Source organism: Vanessa atalanta, chromosome 24, assembly GCF_905147765.1.
Source record: "Vanessa atalanta chromosome 24, ilVanAtal1.2, whole genome shotgun sequence".
In the NCBI taxonomy this organism is placed as follows: domain Eukaryota; kingdom Metazoa; phylum Arthropoda; class Insecta; order Lepidoptera; family Nymphalidae; genus Vanessa; species Vanessa atalanta.
This window is the reverse complement of record NC_061894.1, coordinates 6849263-6874305: the sequence shown is the minus strand read 5'-3', so window position 1 is coordinate 6874305 and position 25043 is coordinate 6849263. Positions and strand designations below refer to the sequence as shown.

The following is a 25043-nucleotide window of genomic DNA, read 5'->3' as shown; positions in this document are numbered from 1 at the left end:
TAATCTCGCCTCGACATATTGACATAAATAATTAGGGTCGCCAGTGTATTAAATAAAAACTCATGTTAATAACATAATATGATAAGGGATGTCGGTACTGGGCCTTTCGCCTAGAATAACTAACATTTAGGGCCCAATATAGATATCTCTAACGATCAAATCGCTTAACCTAATGCGGGCTGATATCAAACGACCAAACGGCTTTATTGTATTCCGACTAGACAATACCCACATCGGAATGTCTAACAATTGTCTATTACGACGGAGATTATTAAACAAAACAGTACAATTGTCCGAGATGTACCGAAATACTTATCTGATATATTCAAATTCAATTTGAGAGATTATAACTTTTATTCACATAGAATATCTACCCCCTAAACCACTTCACTAAAATAAGACCTATAGATGCACTAAAAATTTTAAACTAAAATACGAAAACAGTTCACAAGAAAATGTATGTTCCGAGCTGATGTCTACTCTGGGGGTAGATCTGGATTATATGACCCCTGACTCACTTTACGGATTTAGTATAAAAAAAATAATAATCACCCTGTTATTAATAGACATTAGACTTCTAAATTAGAAGACAGGCAGACAGACAAGCATCACTGAATTTGCTTTCTTTGACATAATGTATAGCGAAAATAACTTCGTACCAACCGGGTGGACCACGACACATGTTTTTTCTGATAGTTTTTCTTTAGTTTCTGCGGCGATTATTTTTTTACGTTTTTGTTGAGTCCTATGCTTTATAATATAATGTCAAAACAATTCAACGAACTATGATGACATAACATATTAAATAAAATCTACTATCGATCAAACGATCGCCATGACAATCGGTATGCATATATACAGACGGTCCAACGACAATAGGGGTTTGTTCAACTAGAAGTTATATCTATATAAAAATGCTAGAATTATGTACTTAATTATATACCTGAAAGTTTCATAGCATGTATAAAGTTGATTGTGAAAATAAAAATCGTTCACGTATTTTACCAAACAAAGGCACACAAATTGGATACAGAGAAACTTTTCTTAAAGTCGTTGGAAAATGGTCGTATTTAGGTTGCTGTGTTCCGGCAATTACGACATTTATCTACTGAGCCGTGTTATTTCAGCGTTTCAAAATCAGCGTGGAAATGTCAAACAATGGCTCGATGTGAGCATGATAACTATTATTACCTGTGGACAATGTACCGAAAATTTGTAACTGTTTGATTAATTTTCAATAACAAATTCATTTATGTCGTCCAATTGTTTACAATAGCTTGAAATAGAGTATTATTATTATTGTAAACAAAGGATTTTAGCTTTCATTTATGATTCAGACATCCCTCTATTTTGATAACTAGTTTTAACCGGATTGAGATTATTGAAATTTGAAAAAAAAAATTAAAGTGTCATTGATCGTCTGATTTCGAGTTTTGTCTTTTGATGGGACGATGGAAGAGAATAATTATGATAAAATTAAATTTATATTTTTCTTTAAAGAGGAGAGTTGGTAGTTTTGGTTGGGATAATTCCGAGAACTATTTGTGCGATTTAAAAAATATAGGGATACAACTTCTTAGTTTCCAAGGCTCACGGCGTAATGGTATAAGGAATCGTTAGAATTTCTTACAGTACCTATATCCATGGGCGGTGATGACCACTTACCATTAGGTGGGTTATACAGCCAGCAAAATTTATAAAAAAAAAATGTAACCACAATGAAGATGCTGATCTTTGGGATGTCATTGTATTTTATTTAAAAGCAACAGTAGTGTTGTGTTTGAATTGTGAATGAGCGATTGTAAGGTATATAAAATTCCGCAGATATTTTTAACTTTTTCGTTTCATAAATTCAAATAATTTAGAAAAAAAAATTAACAAAAAAAAACCGACTTCAAATTAAACACTATTCCAAAACACATTAATATGCACTAAAAAGTAAAAAAAAATGCATATTCTTCTACAACTTAACAATCAAGTTACTTTTTCTACTCATCAATATGTAGGTACGATCTATGAGTTGAGTAAGTAATGAGTTGAGTAAGTAAATAAAATGAAATGAAAAATATTAGATTACCTAAAAGTCGATTTACGATAATATAACGTAGTTACAATTATTGTTAGTTTTGGAGTCGGTTGAGTAGAGTTGTCAGCTACAGGCACGCATACGCCAGTCAAGAGAAAGTAGCGATAAAAAACCTCCTCCTTTTTGAAGTCAGTTAAAAACATTGATAAAGAAGGGATATTATTCAATACAAGATTATATAGATGATAAAAAAGCGTGGAACTAATACTTGTTGACGTCCAGGCGGGATGTATTATATAAATGTGTAATTGTATTTAACTAACGTGACTTTGTGTTTTTAAATGTTGAAAATGAGTAACTACTAAGTTTCTTCCGGTTCTTTTCAGTAGAATCTGCGTTTCGAGCCGGTGGTAGTTTCATTTCATATGGTTTGTTAAAGGACGATTCAAAAGTGCTTGTTAAAGTCTATTTGTATAAAATATATTTTGATTTTGATTTTGATTTTATGGTATATAACATCTCCTTTAATATTTCATGCAGTGCCAATGTTGACGGGCAGAGGTGATCACCCACCATCAGGTGGCCCATTTGTCATAAAACAAAAGCCGTCATCTCATTTTAATGTCAAACAAATTCAGTATCCTATTTAGATCATTAAATATTAGCTTCAACAGAGTACAGACATGTTCCGTAAAAGACTTATTAAAGTTTTCGAAATTAACGAAAAATATATATTTTTTTTATTACGAAACTTACCAAAAAATACAAGTATTTTTAAATTAAGTTCGCACTCGTTAACATTAAAGTAGTGGCTAATTGGCACTTAAATATCAGAGAGAATATGAAAATTACCGAGGAGTATATTCAAATGTGATGAAAATTCGCTACGAAGGTTCTAGAATTAAAAAAAAAATAACCATGTCAAGTTGCAACGCTTCCGTCTGTTCTTGCGTTTTATTTTATGCTATATGAATATTTTATTTCTCTACTGGGGCGCAAGATCGCTATGGTAATAACACCTTTTAAAATTTTCGTTAAATTTTTAGCTTACTCGTTTATTTAAACACTGAATATTTTAATTTTTTTCGAATAGGATTTAAAAATAAAAGTTTTTTTTTACATGTCTTGTAATACACTTATGGACTAGTGTGAACCATGCCTTAAAAGTTAATTCCTTTACCTTTAAAAACACAGTAAAAAAGAAACATTAAAATTATTTTAACTACAATAATTAATCAAATTTAATCCAGTTATACGATTATTTGCGTATATGAATGTGCCGGGTTTGAAATGTCAAAAGGTATTAATTACAATTGAGGATATAGACCTAAAGTGAAATGAATAAACCTAATTACTTAATTAGGGCTCGAAATTGACGTTAAACGTTAAAATTCCGAACTAAATCAAGTAAAAGCTTTTATGTGAGAGCAAACTCTAATGGCACTAGAAGTGAGTTGACCGAAACGTTGCCAACTCAAGCACGGCGCAGATAATGCGAACCCGGACCGTTTGTTTTATCTGCGGCGCAAGTGACAGGAGGAATTATGGCGGGAATTTTTGACAGTTACCTAAGTGTTTTTTTTTAAGTGAAGTTTTAGTGTTGCTCGTTGTTTAAGATTAAATAACGTGAAACTCTTGTTATTAATGTCGTGTTGAAATAAATTATATTCACTGGGCAGATAAAAAATATATTGCATTGTTTATTCTGAGATTCAGTTCACCGTATGATTATTAACGTTTAATTCTATAATATTTATTTATCCAGTCAAGATGTTGATGATTGTGACAGCTACGCTTTACATTCGCCAAACTTCACTACTTTACTAGTGAGTTTAACTACTAAGAGTTAGGCCACTATTTTTTTGGTCTCGTTCTCAGCTTAGACAGTCTATTTAGGCGTATAAATAATCAAAGGGAAATACGTCATGAAGTACGCTTATTAGGCCTTAATATCACTTAAGTATCTCTGAGTAATAGAACCAAAAGGTCTACTTGGTGATAGGGCTTTGTGCAAACTTGTCTGATTAGAGGTCCGTTCATTACATAATCTACCGCCACAGAGCAATACTTAGTGTTATTAAGTTTCGGTTGGAAGATTGTATAAGTCAGTGTAACTACAAGCACAAGGCATAACATCTTAATTCCCAAGCTTAATACATTTTTAACCTTAAAACTTAATATAACTTGGACAGCGATTTGAATTTCGATTTGACCTCGTGCACAATTCGCACCAATCATTTCGACCCAGGGAACATATTGCCATGCAGGCAAATAAGGGTCTGCGTCGACTTGTCGGATTACCCTGACCGATACAGAATATAAAATTAGTTAGATAACTTGTATTATGTCTGTGGGCACGTTCGGTCAAGTTAAATAGAGAAGTTGGGGCGTCTCGCTTTGAAGTGTCATTTTGTTTGACTTGGAGCAAGTTACATTGAAAACTAAGATAGTATATGTGTTCAACTATACATATAAAGTAAGTAATGGGATATCTTTATATTACCACAACATTTATTTATTTATATAAGGATCTCCAACAAAAGACACATTATACAATTATAAACAAAACAATGGTAAATGTTACAAAAATTGTGCTCTTTCAATTACAGGAGACCACAGCTTGCTAATTTATGTGACTAAGCAAAACATAATAGTTAAAAACTAATATTAAAAAATTAAAAAAAAAGAAAACAACAAATATTAAAACATTGATATTAATTTCATTGATCTCTGAATAAAAATAATAAAAAATATCTTATATATTAATAGCGTAAGCCAATTTTAGTCCCAGCGATTATGGGACCAGCCGTAGATTTGGAGCTCCAGCCGTAGATGTGAAGAAAATTAAAGAGGATTCTTGATGGCAATTACTTAATTGTTACAATTTAAATTTAACAAAGAATTAATTTAAGAGAGAGGAAAAAATCTACGAAAGGCCTAAAACATCTGTTGAATAAACTCGAAGTTTCGCGGGAGACCCACTAGTACAGTTCAAGTAGGCTCTAACAAGCACTTTTAAATCGTAAAATTATAAGATTAGTAAATTCTAAAGTTAGTACCGATTCGGAATGTAGATTCTACCGAAAATACTTTATTTTATGGTAGAGCTTCGTGCAAGTCATTTTTGGTAGGGACTACTAACTCATCACATATTCTACTACCAAACAACAAAACTCGTTGTTGTGTTATGGTTTGAAGGGTAAATGAGCCTGTGTACCTTCAAGGGACATAACGTCTTAGTTCCTATTGGTAGCTCATTGTTGTTGTATAGAAAGGTTAATATTTCTTACGGCACTAAACGGAGAAAAAAAAACACAAAAAAATAAGAATATGTGTGTGTGTATGTAAGTACCTATGTCAGTATGTCAGTGTGCGTGTGAATAATTGTTGTATTGAATCAACTGCACTCTAGGTTTATAATTAACTATTGTATCGCTCACGTTAAATTTATATATCTTATTTACAGAGTCTTCCGTATTAGTTCACCTTTATGGTTGCGGTAAAGCTTCTTGGAGTTGTTAAGTTATGTTATTAACCAACTCAGCAGTGGCCCGAAGTTCGGGAGTTGGCAATGCTTACACTCCTCCACGGGAAGCTTTTTGTTCGTTCGGATTTGCTGGCCCACTGATTGATGAGGGAGTGAGTGATGTTAACGCACACACTTGTGAACTTTAACATATTGTGTTGGCTAGTCAGGATTATAATAATAATATTATTTCCAATCATATTGGCAGCTCCTGATATAAGCTAGGTCATTATTCAACTTTATTGTCGATCGTCTTTTATTTTTCCTTTTTAGGAATAGGGTGCAACGATTATTATTATTTTATAAAAAACAATAGTTATAAAATATGACATTTAAAAAAAATCCCGCCTAGTTTCTTTCGCCGGTTCTTCTCGGGTCCGAGGTGTTTGTTTCCGAACCGGTGGTAGATTTTTGACAATCAAAATATACTTTATTCAAGTAGGCTTTTACAAGCACTTTTGAATCGTTTGAATTAACAAGCGATATTAAGTGAAGCTACCACCGGTTCTGAATGTAGATTCTACCGAAAAGAACAGGCAAGAAACTCAGTAGTTACTCTTTTTCAACATTTAAAAATACAGTCATGTTATGTTGTCTTAGATTTTCGCGATTATTACACATTGAAATAAAACTAGTTTTTAACGGATTTAATCGCGTATATTAATTATTTTAACATCCCGACGTTTCGAGCACTTTGCAGTATACGCGATTAAATCCGTTAAAAACTAGTTTTATTTCAATTGTGTCATGTTAGTTGAATACAATTATATATGTATATAATATATCCTGCCTTGAACTCAACAAGTATTAGCTTTTTTAATATCTCTGTAATCTTGTATTGAATAATATCTTTAAGAATGTATTTTTTAACAAATGATTTGAATTTATGAAACGGCATAGTTAAAAATGTCTACGAAATGTTTTTATAGAAACGGATACCTTGCCCCAAGAAGGATTTATTGACTTTGCGGAGTCGTAAACATGGCGTTATAAGCTTATCCTTACGCCTTGTGCACATACAATGATTAACACTGATTTTTATCATTTATTTATTATCGATAAACAAGCGTTACACTTTTATATTTAATAAAGATTTTTGACTTTGACTTTTGATTATGAGACATGCACAGACATGCAATGGTGTGATTACCACCGTCCATGGACATCTGCGACATCTGAGGACCTGCCACCAGCCTTAAATATTCCCAAGTAACATTGCTTCGGAAAATTCACCGATGACAGCTAGTTTCCACAGAGTAATTAATATTAATGAGAATTGACATTCTCATTAAGATATACATATACATATCACTTAGGCTTAAAACCTGCAAATACCATTAAACGATATTGGCTTTTGATGGAAATCTAATCGTCCTTAACATTAATTTGCATATAACAAGCACCGTGTGATTTCGCCCTAACGTGTCTGACGTTATGCACAGTTGTGCGGGAATATTTACGTTTGACGTTTCGGATTGTAACAGATTATAAACTTTTGCAACAGATTAAATAGGGACGGTATTGGAATGAATGAGGTTAGTTTCCCTGTTTTTGTTGTTACCCACAGGGCATGTAGTTTATAAGTTTCGTTAAATTGAAATCGAATACGGATTAAGGTTTTGCTAACATACTTTAGATTAAAATGCCGATTTTGACGTTGAATTCTGGTTTATTAATTTCAAAGTTATGTTTGTTTGCTGCATATAGCAGTGGTAATTATTGTAGAGTTCAGAGTTAGTTTAATATAGTGAAAATTTCATTACTACTTTTAACAAGAACTGGTTTGGCATTTCGAGAGGGTCAACTGTAAATTCTAGGTGTTAGTAATTTAACTTTAAAATTGTGTTCAGAGTACCAAGGATATCATTTATTTGTACTTCCATTTTATCTGATTTTGCTTTAGCAAATATTTTTATTCTGTGCTAAGAATCAGGGGTAGCTCAAGGCTACCTCAATCTGAAGAAATGGAGGTTCCCGTGAGATGTTTTCCTTTATCAGCACGAGGTGAATTATAAACTTACTGTAAAATTATCTGGACTTTGCCTGGAATCGAATCTTTGGGTAAAATTCAATCACATCATAGGCGCAACTGAATTGATTTTGTTTTTTTAATTTATTACTTGAATATATTTTATATGTGTTAAAATGTTATAGCTCGTTTAATTAATTTTTGATAAAATATACGTTTTTGTGCGAAATGTTCATATAAACTTAGAGCCAGCGTAAATAATATCCGTGGAAATGAAACGATCACGATTTCACGTGGCAAGAAAGCCAACGATTTTCATCCTTTGGGCAAAAATAAACCAGCGCCCCTGTCACCAGTGGAGGCAATAAGGCGAGGTTTTATACTTTTAATGGTTTTTGCACTGCTACTCCAAGATCCAAGTGTTTCAACTGCCAATGAGACAAAGACATTATTTGAAATAAAAAGGAAAAAATAAGTTATTTAGACGAATCAATTGCTTTAAAAGTTTTTTCTAAACATTATCTCTTGATAATATAGTTTCTTCTACTATGCCGGTTCTTCTCGGGTCCGAAGTGTTTCTTTGTTAACCAGTGAATTATTTTCGATAGTCAATAAATAATTGTAAATTTTTTTTATTCATTACTGAAATAATGTTAGTATAAGATTACCAAACAGTTAGATATCTACTCTTATTAAATTGAAATATATTTTTGGCTGTGCAAGTGCTAACACTTTTATTATTAATTTTTCGTTTCGCACCATCGACAATTTGTATTCGATTTCGGTTTTGTATTCGCTTATGTAGCTCGATTATAATGTTCAACGCGCTCCATCTGTCTTTTGTTTTATAATCTGATATAAAAGTATTTTTAATATAGTTCAAAATCTAGGTATGAACGTAGTAGTTATATTTATCTTTATATTTCATCTCAGATTCTGCATAGATAGTTTTAAAGGTACAGGTATTACTGACCATTACCTAACAACTCCATTTAATCCCTTGAAGGACACAAAAAGGGTTGCTCGTAATGAGGATCGTATTAGGTAAGCAAGTATAATATGTATAGAGGGAGAAGGGTCACTAGTAATGTATTGAATATATTAAATAAATAAGGCAACATTAACCTAGATGGAATTATATTATATTAGTTATATACAATGACTTCGCTCATATCTGAGGGAGGGATAGAGAAGGGACAGCATCTGTGCATTAAAAACTTTACTATTTTTTTTATTAAGAAATATAATCAAATATCAAAATATTCGATCCAACTATCCTAACAAGGTAAATTGACCTTGTAATATCTCAAAACTTGCCCAACTTGCAAAGTATAAATTCAAATTAAAATCCACCTATATTTCTTCATTTTTAGTTTTGACTTAATAATAATGACTGTGACTTATTGATTAAAGCAAGCATTATTACAATTTTGACATAAACAAGCACGGCTGAATATTCATTGCTTAATTTGTGTTTATAATTCATCTCGTGCTCGGCGGTGAAAGAAAACATTGTGAGGATACCTGTATGTGCTTAATTTTATTGATATTCTGCCACCTGTGTATCCAGCAACCGCATTGGAGCAGCTTGGTGGAATAAGACAGAAGGCCTTAGCCTAGCTGTGGTGTTTTTACAAGCTGTTATAGAATTGTATACTGTCTTTTGACATTTTGTAGATATCCAAAGCTTATACATCTACTCATTGTGTAAAACGTAAAGTAAACACAGAGTCCGGTCAAAGTCATCATCATCCTCCTGCCCTTATCCCAATTTTACTTGGGGTCGGCGCAGCATGTCTTCTTCTTCCATACTTCTCTGTCAGACGTCATCTCACAAGTAACATTCTTTCTAACCATATCGTCTTTCACACAATCCATCCATCGTTTCTTGGGTCGTCTCCTACCTCTATATCCATCCACATCCATACTCAAAACCTTTCTCACAACATGGTCTCCAACAAAGTCCGGTCAAAGTCATTTCAATTAATAATATTCGTACCAATTTTCGACTCTATGCAGTAATGGTAAGTTATTTTAAATTTATGGTACTTTTTTTTTAACAAATTAAAAAAAAATCTTACATGTACCGATTTTGGAATATACGTTCTTGAATTTTATTTATATTTATATGAATATATTTTTAAAGCGTTATTTGAATTCGTTTTATTTTTTTGTTAAAAGTTAATCTTATTATTATATTTTGAATAATTGTGTAATAAACTACTATCGTTAAAGATTGACTTGTTCTAGTCAATTAGGTAACTTAGCCATTCAGGAAAACTGTAATTGAATCATTAGATAGTTGAGCAATCTATTTCCTTAGATGAGAATTTGGTCTTACGGACGACCTCCGTGGTCAAGTAGTGTGTTCACCGATTTTCCGGGTGCTTTAGCTACTTACATTGGGATCAGAGTAATGTATGTGATGTTGTCCAATATTTATTATTATTATTTATATGTTATACTATCTGAACCTGCGGCTTTAGTCGCTCGAAATTTATAAAACACTAACTACCAATCCCCGTTTTACTCCCTTAGGGGTGGAGTTTCATAAAATACGTTCGTAATGGATTTCTACTATAAAGAACCTACCTTCCAGATTTCACGTATGTGGGTGTTATAGTTGTTACTGTGTTTGTGATGGATCCGCTTCCACGGGGTTGGTATTGAAGATCGAAATTTCCAGAACGAAAACGTTGAAACCAAAAACGTACCGTGCTTTCTTTTGCAACATCAGCGCCGTATACATCATGAATCCTTCGAGCTTTTTCTGCAGCACTGGTGCCACGGTAGAACTCGTACTCGTAAATATACTGATATATGAACATTTCATGTTTTCCATTGTGAGGTAATAAGCGACGTCAAAGAAAACAAAAATGAGGAAAAAACAAATGAATGACTGTTTTCAAAATTCCAATGTACCAGCTAAATGAATTTATAAATTTTATTTTGTAATTCTTAACCAAAAATGAGATATTTCAGATCAAAATGGTGTGTTCTTAATTTATACATATGTCTTTATTTATAATACAAAACTTTTCCACTTTACTACTTATGAACACTTTTCTTAGTTATGCTTCCAATGTTCTGATAACTGATGTTGACGTTCAAAACGCCCTTTTTTCGACAATCCATAATTAATATCACAGATTTTTCAAGCTTTCTACCAAATTTCTTTGACCTTTATCAGGTTGTGGTTGGAATAGACTATGCTATTGCTTTATTTTGAAGTGATTTTGTTAACTAAGTTAGTTATAAGTGCACACTATGCCCAATTTTCGTCCTGTCATAATCCTCAACAGAAATTACTTGAAAAAAAAACACTGTAATTGGTAATGCCGCCTTTTCATACTTTGTAATTCTGTTCTTCTTTTATATTTATTGTAAACTGTGTGCAAAAAAATCTTAATAAATAAATAAACGTAATAGGTTAGTACATTTGGTGGTAGAGCTTTGTGTCAGTTAGTGTGGGTAGGTACCACACACCTTGTGCCGCCAAACAGCTATACTCACGGCTTGGAGGGTGAGTATTGCTGTCACGACATATAATCTTAGTTCACAAGGTTGGTGGCAGATTTTTTAAGAAAAGACCAATATTAAATGCAGCTCCAAGTATTGACAAGCAATAAAAACAAAATAATTATTAACTAGTCTATCTCCTGAATGACATTACATAAATACATAATTATAAGAGATTTTAAATTAACATGGTTATTTTTCGAGCTCCACCAAATAAAAATAAAAAAAACATGGTAAATATCCTGTTTCAAATACTTATAATAAAAATATTCCTTCAACGGAATTAAAGATAAGATAGTTCATGCATATTAAAGTCTAATAAAACGTACCACGTAAGTTGGCCAGTGTATAATATAATGAGACTAAAATATGAAGTCGTTTTCAACCACACATGATTTCGGTAAGCCCTCTCAGCTAGTGTTATCTTTATGTTGTATTAAGTTACAGAGTGAAAACACAAATTTCTGTTTACACAATACATTAACAAACCCGTATCGATAGATTACATCAGTTAGTTAAAACTTTCGGGAATTAGGAGCCATGAAGTTGTTATCTCGACTGGGCCCTGCCCGCAGCATCCGAGACCTCTAAAACAAATCCTTTGATATTAAATACGATAGGATTAATTCTTAATTTAATTATACTTTTTAAATATACACTATGCAGACAGACATATTGCATATGTATACAATATAATATATGATTAAAAAAAATACTTGGTTTTAGGGGTACAAGTCAGTCTGGGTACCACTCACATATGAGATATTCTACCGCCAAACAGCAGTATTCAGTAATTTTGTGTTCCGGTTTGAAGGGTGAGTGAGCCAGTGTATTTTCTCAGTGTAGACTAGCAAATGGACTATGATATGTGGCCAATATCGGCGCTTTAATAAATATTAACCATTTCTTACATCGTCAATGCACCACCAATTTTGGGAACTAATATGTTATATCCCCTGTGTTCATAGTAATTTGGTGTTCCTTTCAAGGAATCCTCAGAAGGAGCCTGGTATGTGCTAGTTGGTAGTAATTACACTTTCTTCTGTCTTGAAAAACACGTAATACGTCGTACTGTTACGCCTGATGGATGCACCCTTATGTGCTGACGTGCACTTCAGCATGCTGCATCAGCAATAATGGCTCAGTAGTCAAAAGCGAAGAATGATAGTCAGTCTCTCCGAATCCATCATACCGTTCAGACATCTTTTCTATATATTTCCACTGTTTCCTTTTGTTAAATTCTATGTCTAAATCTTAATAAATCTCTGTTTCCTTAAAAATAGTTTTTTAAAAAGACTCCAACGGAAACCCGCGTAACAGTACGTTGTTGGACCTCTGTCTGAACTCCTTATGATCATTAGATTATTAATATGATGAAATGTAGACTTGTATCTGAGTATACATATAAATGTATTCCGCAGTCCTCTGGTTTACTTTGAGAATAGTTACTGTAGTCGAAGTCGGTCAAAATTATATCATATTGGACACAACCATAATTTTGATCGAAAATTAGTAGTCGTCCGCGGCTTCGGCCGCGTTTCTTAAATTAGGTTCAGTGATTTGACCGTAAAAGAGCAACATAGAGACACTGACAATTTATAATGTTAATATGAAGGCGACTTTATTTTCATATCGAAATTGAATAAAACTGCGTATTAAAAAAAGTTTAAAACTTGATTACAAAAAATAAAAAGATTTTACAAAATATAAAAAGATTTGATATATCCATTATTTCCACATGGGCATAATCGATGGGATCAAAGTGACACTCACAGAAATCTAACACTAGAGGCTATCTTAACTGGCATTAGGATTTAAGTGGTCAACGATGTTGCTTGCGTATTCGTATTTGGATGTTCACAGAGGAATGTTTAGATCAAAGTATAGGCAGTGTCTTGATTATAACTTTCCTTTGCATGCGTATTCTTGAACCGTGAAAGAATTGTTTACTTTAGTTTTAATTGTCTTTATCCTCAACGAGAATACAAAGGTAATCCTTTTGAGAACAGAATTTTATAAAATTTAAATAATACTCTCCAATAAAGCTCTCCAACGCAACTTCGTACGAGTAAAATTCATACAAGAAAACCACTTCCGAAATTTCCAAAAATTCCAAAAAATCATGGTGCCTGTATGTTATAAGCAACTATATTTAATCTCAAGTCCATCGAACTTAAAGTTTTTAAGATCTCGTGATGATTCAGTATTTTGCTTATATATATTTATATGTACAGTGAGGACTACAAAATAAAAAAAAATGCCTTCAATATATCTTGATCTCGTGAAACAGTCGCGAACGCAGCGTTTCATCGTTACATCGCAATTCTGATGAAAGAGTCTTGGTTGAAAGATTTAAATAAAAAATTTGGGGGCTATAATTATAAATGTATGCACAGTAATACTTTGTTTTTTTGTTTTGTACAGGGGGAATACAATTTCAAGGTCAAATTTAAGTGCAACGATCAACGATTAATTTAAAATGAAATTTTTTTTGACGCAAATAAGTAAAGTTTATAGGGTTGATTATGACAATTCAATTCGTAAGCCTTAATGAATTCTCTTGTAACAGCATTCGTACCTTCAAAGAGCAATGTTTTGTACTATTTTTTGGTGTTAGGACAAAGGGTGGAACAGAATCACTGTCAAAGGAGACTAAAGTAACAAAGGAAACTATCTGCTAGTCTATGTATATCTTATACTTATATGTATATAATATATATAGGATTGTGTACCTACTTTTACTGTATAATAGAACGCTGTAATTAAGATGATTATTAACTCTTATTTATCGACAAATTAGCAAGAGAAGTTACGTCTTAAGAAGATTTATATCTGTATTAGTTCGAGTTTCATATATTCCATTTTATGGGTTCGTTAAGATAATCTTGAAATGACAAAAGTTTGTGGAAAAATATGGACCTACCAAATCCGATTTTGAAATGAATTATTACCGTGGAAGTGGCATTGAGCCTTCTATTTGAAACAAAGTCAAAACAAGACTACGTCCCATGGTACAAAAATGGTATTCAGCTCCTGAGAAGTTTAAATTGATATAGTCAGCGGGAATGAGGATGATGCAGTGTTTTAGGCCGTTCAAATTCAAATATCTTGATTCAACAGGGTGTTAATAAAATGCCTCTAGCATTTTATTGTTTGCCAAAATTCTAATACTAGTTCAGAAAGAAATACCGTAGACCTGAGAATAATAATTTCTTTTAACAGAAATGTGTGTTTATCTTTGATGGAATTTTATTGATTGATTATCATTAAGAAAGGGATGCCATAATTACAGATGTTACGTTTTATTTTCAATATGGAAGTATCGGAGAAAAGAAAGCAGTCGTCTCGGAAATAAAACGAGAAAAAATATCTGAACGCTTTTATTTGTCATTTTAAATCACTTGGATCTTTCTTTCCTCGTAATTTCAATTTTTTTTCTATGTATTTTTACAAATTGTAATAATTATGAATAATATATTTAGAATATATATATCATATAATTTTATTATATGTAGTGAAATCGGTATTTCAAAATAACAGGTGCGAGGGATACATCATTCGCCTTCCCTAACCTAAAGGGTCTTCACCGGACGGAAGGAAAATTGGCTTAACGATCGCTGGCTCTTATAATTATCAGAATCATTAGTAAATGAAATATTATACTGTCAAAGCTGAGAATGCGATGAATAAAATAGTGCCCAACAGTTGGCCACTAAGTTCACGCACACTAGTGAAGAAGTCTGACGTTTGGTGAATGTCAAGCGTAGCTGTTACGCACACCAAGATGACCCGTTTGTTTTAGTTTGTTAGTAGTATGACAAATCCAGATATATAAATACATATATATGTATATATATATAATATTACATTAATTGTTCTAGTAGTCATTACTATATGCACTTAATAAAGCCAATGATAGACAATGAGCAGATTTCTTGCAACATATAAATATGTAGGTAATATTATAAATGCTCAGTATGACACAGATTATACAAGTTTGTATCAGCAATTGTATTATTCTCAAATTTCTGTAATTCAATTGTATACAAAGGTCGAAAACATTGTGGTAATTTATTAAATTTTCTACAAAACTAACGCTTGAAACTTCGTAAAATCCAGGTGGACTGAAAGAGGCTGCATCTGCCGCAGTAGCGGTACTAACTAGTTGTAACTAGTTCAATTCAGTTAACGTCACTCGAAACCGGACCACTGACTCGGATAGTTTGAATAAATAAAGCGAATTTTTCGGCAAGTTTCTTATACAATATTATTTCAATTTACGAAATTGTAATACTTGAAAGTTTTTATTTTTATTAACGAATAAACTAGATACTTGTGTTTTTCAACTTTCGTCTTTGTAGGATGTCGAGTTAAATAAGATTTTAAACAATATACGAACACTCAACATATTTCTGTTTGAACTAATTGCAAATTAGTTACAAATAGAAATTAATTTCAAATTACACTGTAATTAGATCTTGTAGTTTCAATTAATTAAATATCAACAAAGTGGTATTAACCTCCTCATTTCATCAGCTTAGGATTTTAGGGTGACCATATTTTCGTTGTTTACTCGGATAAAAAGATAAAAAAAATATAGGAATTTTCTTCTATTGTACACTATATTTTATAAACATTATATATATATAATATATATATATATATATATAGTTAATCGCAGACTTTCTCTTGATGTAGGCCTGGTATTTGAATATCTGTGACATGTGCTCTTGGAGATCGTTCACGCCTAACGTAAAGCAGCTGATGACGTTAAATTATTATTATTGGGCATTAGTATGAGTGACGTTCGTGCTTTAAATGTCTTAGTGTGCGTGGGATGACTAACAGCAAAATCAATAAAATACCAATTAGATTACATTGATTAAGTTTATTTGATTAAAAATTGATTTTAAATATTATCGTACAGAGGTGTAGATAATATAGCGTGCAGGCAACTTTTTGAGCGAATGGATATCAACGCAGTTTACTGCTTTTCCAATTATATTAAACTTCCGGTTCACAATAAGTGGAAAATGCCGCATACATAGAATAGTAACAAATAAAAAAACGCTATGCATAGTCACTGACTTTCGCCAACCTATTGTAATACTACGCTACTCTACTCTACGCGTCGCGATTGCTGATTGGCTACTTATTCGAAACGCTCGGTAATCACCCGCTCTGCTTTCGTATGCTTTAAACGATAGATGTAATTCGTTTCTACATTCGCACTAGAGCTAAAAGTGTGGCCGCTTGCAGTCGACGGTTGATTTTACTTCAGATGTGAACGCTCACTTTACATACCTTTAGTTTTATTGAGATCTATTCAATAGGTATTAGACCTGTAGATCTTGTATTTAAAAACATACTTGAAGCATGCGTTTAAAAACGTACTCCATAAGGATTATACTTGTTCGAGTAAAACCTGTCAAGTAAACCACAACTTGATGGTAGGGCTTTGTACAAGCCCGTCTAGTACAGCCAATTATTAGATATTCTACCACCAAACAATAGTATTGTTGTGTTCCGGTTTGAAGGGTGAGTGTATCAGTGGAACTACAGTCATAAGTCATCTTAGATCCCAAAGTTGTTGTTGAAAAATATGTATGTCTTACAGCGTCAACGATTATGGTCGGTGATACGTTACTCTTTAAAAAGAAATGTTCTCCAGTAGTTAACTCTACAGGACTTATCCTGTTATAAAGGGGGATGTAAATACCCTACACGTCGTTAGGTGAATCATTTATCAAGTTTTAATGACAGTGGTAATCGAGTACAATCGTTAACTCTATTTGTTACTTAGTGTGGTGTGGATAGGGGAGGTCGGACAAATTGGACACCTATTTATTTATTCGAAAGAGTTAACCTTACTGTTAGAACATTGCGACTACATATTTCCTGGTATTTCCATTTTTTTGTCAAGTAATTCCATTCCTTAATCAGCTTATATATCGTGAAATGTATCTACAAGATATAAGCTGACAATTATGACAAAATTATATTGAACTTTAAGACGGTACTAACCATTTCCCTTTTAATTCATCGTTCATCTAGTTTTAGCAGCATTTATTACTAAAGTTAGACTGTTGATTTGATTTTAAGCGTATTTCATGTGTTTATACAAGTCATGTTTATTTTGGTACTGTACCACCTCTTTGATTCAGTTTCCTTTGAACCAAACAAAAATGATCAAGATTTTCCGGGAAGTAATTCTCAAATCCAGTCCAGATCTAGAAAGTTAGTATGCAGTATCTTGAAAATTTTCTCTGATCTCTCTCAGGTGAAGTTATTTTGCGGCTCCATCTGATTACGCGAGTGAAGAAAATCATACTGTACATATACATTATAATTCCTCCTACGAATTTAATGAGGCCTTGAAATTGATCGCTGTGGTCAATATTAGGTTAGATATTATTGTGATTTAATAACGTTTGCGATAAAATTAGCATGACATCGATATCATCACTTTTTCTTTTAAGCATGTGATGAAATTCATTCATTTATAAATGCTGAAAGAATCATTTATGAACGTTAATAAGTCAACATTTTTATATAAATAAGACATTCCCTCACTATGTTCAGATTTCTGAAAATATTTATGTATATTAAAGCATATTTCAATACATAATACACGTGTATTGTATTATGAATGATTTTAATATATTTTTTTAATTTACCAAAACCCTAACCACACTCGAGTCTCTTGGGAATTTACATCTCTATAGCATAAGAGAAGCTACGCTCTATTTTATATTTATCATAACGGAACAATCAAGTTCAGCGAATTGACGTGAATAGCATAGTATTTCACGAAGCTTCGATAAATATAGGAGTCCCACAGGACTCGATTCTTGAGCCATTTTCTTGATTAAAGAATTTTCTCTTGCAAATTGAAAGCAACGCATCTGACGTTGATAATATTTTTAAACTAGTTTTATTTTTATTAAAACAGCAGGTTTATTTTGATCATGTAACTTATATTATTTATTAAGAATTTACTTTAACAAATACGCAACCTGTTTTAAAATTTTAATACGCGGTATTGAAATGTTGATTTTTCGTACTTCGAGATTTCAATGAATTCGAATATTTGGAGCGAAATGCGAGGTATGCATCGATGATTTATGGAAATTTTTTAATGAAAATGTATGAAACTATGAACACGTGCGGATTAAATAAAAGCGTATAGTGTTATACAATTAACACGAATATCATCCTCACTTTTATAATGAACGTAAAATCCACACAACTGTTTATTCATCAATGAGCATTGAAGGAGTAATGTAATAAATTCCAAAACCATCTCCTCAAGAAAAAATTAGTTCCGAGCCCAGCAGAGGTATATTTACCAGCTGATTCTTAATTGACTTAACCAACTAAAAATAATCAATTTAAAAATCTAAATAAATTTAATAGTGATAATTAATCCATTATGCGACACGGACCGGAAGACGCAGCGTGGGTAGGCAAGGTGAGGTGATAAGGTGGTCCGACGACCTGGTGAAGTTCGCAAGAAGCCGCTGGTTGCGGGCTGCACAAGAACGGTCGTTGTGGCGATCTTTAGGGGAGGCCTATATCCAGCAGTGGACGTCCTTCGGCTGAGAGATGATAGGATGATGCGACATATGCATTTCTCCAGAAAGACATAAAGATAGACAATATTGTATCAATAGTTCTTGAATACTTTTTGATAACTGCATAAACTACGGTCATTTTCTTTTTCCATAAAAACCAGAACTAGCTAAAGAACAAGTTGTCGTCTATTAGAAGAATAGTCAAGATCGTTGACTTAAAAGTGACGTGAATTCACTTCTCAGTATCTATGGGAAAATACTTAACTTAGCTCAAATTAATTTGTCGATATCGGACTTGTTCATCCGTAATCTAAAAATTAAATACGTATTTGTTTGAATGAAAATGTTTTTCACTTACCTAACCTCATTTACCTAAAGACCAAATAAATATTTCATACAAAAGAACAGTTGCGAAAGATCAGATAATAAACTGCACCATACAGAGACGCGGGTCGAACCTAGCAACCATATAAAATTCACAATTCACTATGAAAAGTCTAAAGTAAAGAATTAATTCAGCGTTGAATTTTCAGAACACTGCAAATTTTTTGTCCTAATTTGAACGCACTTCATGAAATGGTCACAACTTAAAAAACTTTTTCACTGAGAACATTAAACACTGGTTTCCATTTATTTCTAGAAATTCCAGTATTCATAAATGAGTAGCTCTGTACGGTGGGAAGTATGGTTTGCTTTTGTACAGTTTTTTGCTTCCGTATCGCATCGGAAAGAGATTTTAATATTAAAGATGTATACACTAGTTACTATTTCAGTTTACATTCTTAGGAAGAAATCTGAATTGGAGGCACGTGGGGCTGAGCTAATTTATACTTAACTTTTTATAATTCATCCATCTCAGACATTGTAAGAAAATCTCAATTTGGGGATGAGCAATTGTCTCCGGACAATTTCTTTATAAATACTGAATCTACTAATAAATACCAATTGCCTAAAAAAAATCTTTTCCGAAACGTAAGTGCAGTAAAGTTTCTATATTAATTAACGAATTTTGATTTGATTTATCCCAATTTTATTAAAAGAGTTATCCAGTAGTTGCGGTCGAATTATTTTTTTGATATGTTCGTTTCAGAGTTTAAAAGGTTTTAAACAATATTTTCCATAATCGCTCAGCACCAAAAGAATCATAAATACTTTATAACTTTTAAGTTCTGCTCACGACATTCAGCTTTGAAGATATTTAGTCTGGTCATCAGATGAAATAGTAACCAAAGATCCTAAATTCAAAATTACATAAATACAAAACAGTTGTTATTTTATTATAATACAACGAAAATAATAATAATAATATTAACAAATAAGATGTAGGAACATAACGTCAAGAAAATTTGACGTTTGATGTTCTTTCTGAGTATGCGACTCGAGTGTGTAATATAATATAATTATACATATACAAATATACAACGATCTTAACGCGTCACCCGTGTGACGGTGTCAACAGACAGTGTCGTAAGCGGGTAAAAATAATTGCTTTTTTTTTGGCGCCATAACTTTCATTCGTGTGAAATGTGCACGGGTTGATAATCCTACAGTTTTAAGTTCATTATTTTGCACCTACATGGTTTTTCAATACGTTCTAAAGGTGAGAATGTCAAAGAAATCCGTTATCCTTTCCTCATGGATCCTTGAAATGTCCGATTGAAAGAGAGTTTTACTAAGAAGTTTGAGAGACATTAAGTTAGAAGACAAAAGATAAAAAGGAGGGAATTGATTAGTAATAGAGGAGAGAGTTTCGAGCAAGATATACTCCATACTTTTCTCCACAGACTTTACTTCACAATCATCAGTTATAGTTCACGTGTTCTAACCACTGGGCCGTCTCGTTTTAAATGTTCAGACTAGGTCATTATTTTAGTATAATAAAGTATATTAATCATAAGTTGGTAAATATTTATATGTTAGTTAACGGACTAACTACCCAGATTACGTTTTTTAAATTCTCTCTCGGATTGGGATGTCTGGAAGAGATGGCTAATTTTGGCTAGTAGCCAGAAGCCTCCTGTATATTTAGTTTGTAGTGTACAATAAAGTATTATAGCCATAACATTATTCTACTGACGACGGGATCGACCTTCGTGTTGATTTACGTTATAAATGTACACAATACGAAACAAAAAAAAAATCAAGTTTGTTTTTCTTACTCCGCTACAAACCTAATAAAAACTTTACGAATACAATATCTATGAAGTAATTTTCGAAATACTTTCAGTATTGCGAGATCTGTCACACTCTGTCATGCCCGTCTAGTAAAGTTTTTTATAAAATACGTGACAAGGATCGGAGATATATGTAAAAAAACTTAGATAAGTCGTTAGCTTAGACGTCCTAGTTTTTTACTTTGTGTCTTACGTTGATATTTAGCTTAAAATGGAGATGGAACATGTCTTGATTTAGTGGCTATACATTTGTGTTGTTTTTTTGTTTTTCATTCTTTAACGGCCGGCACGGCACTTATTAATTCTTTTAATTTAAATTAATGAAATCGTCTCGATATAGTCTATTCTAAGGTGATTTTGTCACAGTTTCCGTGCGTTCAGAAAGAGAATGTGTTAATAAAATTAATGCTCCACTAGTTGAGGAGTTGTTTGAGCTTGCGATGTTGGTTACGTGTCAATCCTGTTCAGACTGAATAACATTGTCGGATAAATTTGAACAGCTCCATACAATGTTTTAGGTACCGCTTATTAGATTTGTCAATTCGGAAACCGTATTATACAATCAAAGTTCGTTTTTAATTAAATCATATATCTTTATATTTATATATATATGCTCTATATCACTGAACGACGACCACACGAACGTGTCAGATCAATCTTCCTAATGGAACGTATACAAAAGAAAGAAAATTTGTATTAGTACAAATTACTTTTATTTGATAAATTTATAATAGAGACACTGAACCTATCGATATGTGGTCATCGCCATTATTAATGGTACTTATTAAAATTGATCTCTCGTGTTTGTTGTCGCCTGCTTAGTGGTAGAACAACTGATTGGTGGAGATATTTACAGATGAACTTGAACTAACGTTTTATTTGTATAATACAAATTTAATAGATATAGCCACTTATATATATATTTTATACTGATATCGATAAGCTGTAAGATAAAATCGAAACTCACCTGAGAATTATTTGGTATTTTATTTTTTTATTGTGGTTATGGCAAACGAGCAGGAAGCTCACCTGATGGAAATAATGGCCACTACTAATAAATGCCGTGCTGGCCGTTAAAGGATGAAAATAAGCGATTGGCTTTTTATATTATTATAAATTTAAAAGCCTCGCCTCAAAATTTTATTACAGAATTCTGCTTGACTTGTAACATCAGAAAAATCAAGTAAAAAATTTGTATTGCTTACAAAAGTGTAGTCGGTTAAAACTTTGAATTCCTTGCCGACAATTAAATGGCGTTTTTCGTCATTACTGTCACTACTTTTTGTTTATAGAAAGTTTTGTCTTAAATTCTTCAACGCAGATGCAAAACAAAATGTCTGACAATGCGTTTTTGTAAGATGCTTTCAGTAAAATGTAGGTTTCAGAATAACAAAAGAGTAAAAATCTATACATTGAATGATGAAAGAAAAACTTGTCTGATCGTGTATAAATTTTGATGAAGAATTGTTATAAGAACTAAAATCTCTTGTGAAAATAAGTACGAGCCTATAAACATACTATTTTTAGGCAAATCTTCTCTATAGCATATAGTTCTCGTTTGTTTGCTGTTCGTTTTCTCCCTAAACCATGAAAAAAAAATTTGCGATAGGTTACATAAAAATGTTACTATACTCAAAGTTTGTAGAAGATCGGTCCAATTTAGAGTTCGGTTCTAGTTCTCCTACAATTATATCTACCTCAGTATATTTGATGGATATGGATGAAACTGAATAGCAAATTTCTAGGTCAACATAAGTTAAAGGCCGAAATGATCCAGTGGTTAGAGCACATTTATCTAAAATTGTATGTACAGATAGTGTATGGATGTATGCACCACTGATTTTTCCTCCGCTTAATTTCAATTCTATAATTCATTTCAAGGTTGGGAGGGAAAGGCAGGGACTTAAGACCAACTGACAAACTTTTTTCTAATAAATAAAATCCTTTATCCATCATCATCATCCTCCTGCCTTATCCCAATTTTATTTAGGGTCGGTGCAGCATGTCTTTTTCTTCCATGCTTCTCTGCCTGACGTCATCTCACAAGTAACATTATTTCCAGTCATATCGTCTTTCACACGACCCATCTATCGTTTCTTTAGTCGTCCCCATCCTCTATATCCATTCAATAATAAATAAAATCCTTAACCCAAATATGTGACATTTATAGGCTCAAGATTCAAACACACATTCAAGACCAAAAAAACACCAAGCCGATTCCATTACATCTAAAAGACAAACAGTGAAACGATTGAAAAATATAGTACTCATATTGACGAAAACTAAAATTTACATAAAATTTAAATACTGCAGGGTACTAAAAGTTAATATTATTTCTATATAATTTGGCGAGGGAATTGGATTTCTACGTTTGAGGAAAAGTTTTTGGCTGTATGTGGCTGCCTGCCTTTAGTTTAAACTCACGTTTGCGGTATGAAATTATTGCTACGATACAAATTATAGGAGGAAGCGAATAAAAACATATCCATATTTTTATGGACTATACCTTGTCTTTCTTTTTTTTTTCACTGTTTCTTCATATTTTATAACTTAGATATTCTACCGCCAAATAACAGTACACTGTATTGTTGTGTTCCGGTTTGAAGGGTGAGTGAGCCAGCGTAATCACAGGTACAAGGGGCATAAGTAGTTCCCAAGGTTGGTGGCGCATAGGTGATGTAAGGAATGGTTAATATTTCTTACAGCGCCTTTCTCTATGGGCGGTGCTGACCACTTACCATCAGTTGGCCCATATGCTCGTCCGCCAACCAATGACATAAAAAAGAACTTAGAGACTATTACTGTATACTATAATAATTATAATTCTTATTTCTAATCATTCATTATATTTAATTTATACTTTTAATACGTATTGTGCAATGGTCAAACTACCTGTAAATAGTAGAACATTTGCCAAGATCATTTTGAATTGTATTTTTTTTTATTTTGATGTGATATTGTATCTACTGTTGGTTGTCATATTGAAAATAAAATAAAATGCACTATTACTGGCAAAAAAATCTAAACAGATGTCATTGTTTTTAAGGGCTTTTTCTGAATGAATTCAAGCAATCTCAGAAACTACAGTTGGTAAGGTTGATATGTGTATGTATTTGTGTTTTTACCAAAATTCAGTGACCGTGGCCAATATTAAATTCTATAACTTGAAGAGATTGTTTGCATAGATGTTTTAGGGAGGAAGTGAGTGCAAGAACGAGGCCCAAAGAAAATTCGACGAGATATAGATCACACATATATTTTTTTTCGTTTTCGGATCATTCAGATCATTGTTTTTTTAGTCTGGGATTCTACTCAGAATTTCTTCGACCCTGGAGTTCCATCTCGAACTCTGCAGCCGTACAAAATAAAGTAAGACAATATATCAATAGAATTAACAGAGATGACACAATATATATAATTAACTAAATACTTTATATAGAAGTTTTGTGGATTTAAATGGAAACCTGCATTTTGTAACTTATCTATCAACCAACTAAAAGATAGGCCTAGCTGTGAGTCTATTGATATAATGATAAATAAACATTGTAAAACGTCATTATCTTCACACTTATACCTTAAAACTGTACCCAAGCGTGTAGTACAGTTTCACGCTCCGCTGCGATGCTAAGAGATGTCTTTGAAGTTTCATTTATAAGAACACAGTCTCCAAGGGATATGGGATTTTTAATTACACTTGGATGTCAGCGATTTAGAGGTAGGACGCTAGGATTTCATCTCGTACCTGCTAAATAGTTCTTAAATTAAAGTGGCGTACGTCTTCACGTACTTAAGTATATCTAATATGATATTATTTTCTTTAAATGTTTGTATACATTTAAATTTGTATATAAACTTTTTATGACATTAATTCTCGGGTATGTAACAATATTTGAAATTAAAGGTACACTTATTTTAAACTAATTTTCGCCTGTGGCTTTGCTCGTGTTAGCTTACGAGTATGTCCTTCCTTGGAGTTCACTCTTGCTCCACTGATAATTTCATAAAATTCAGTTCAGTGGTTTGGCCGTGTATAGACAGACAGATAGAGTTACATTCACTTAAATTAATATTAATATAAATAATACAGGTTATAATTTCACAAAGGTCCTAGATCCTAGGTTCAATTAAATATGGCTTGATGAATTAAAAAAAAAATAGTTTAAAATCATGGAGCAAATTGTCTGTGATATTATTTTTGTATTCAGAGATTCATAACCAATCGAATAGAAGCCGTTTCCTAGTTGCTTTCGTTTGA

At 32.5% G+C, this 25043-nt stretch overlaps 1 protein-coding gene across 4 annotated transcripts in view; it reads right to left on the bottom strand.

Moving 5' to 3' along the window:
• Positions 1-25043, bottom strand: part of LOC125073499 (KH domain-containing, RNA-binding, signal transduction-associated protein 2-like) — a 275976-nt gene that overhangs the window by 64318 nt on the left and 186615 nt on the right. The gene's annotated exons all lie outside the window — the stretch shown is intronic.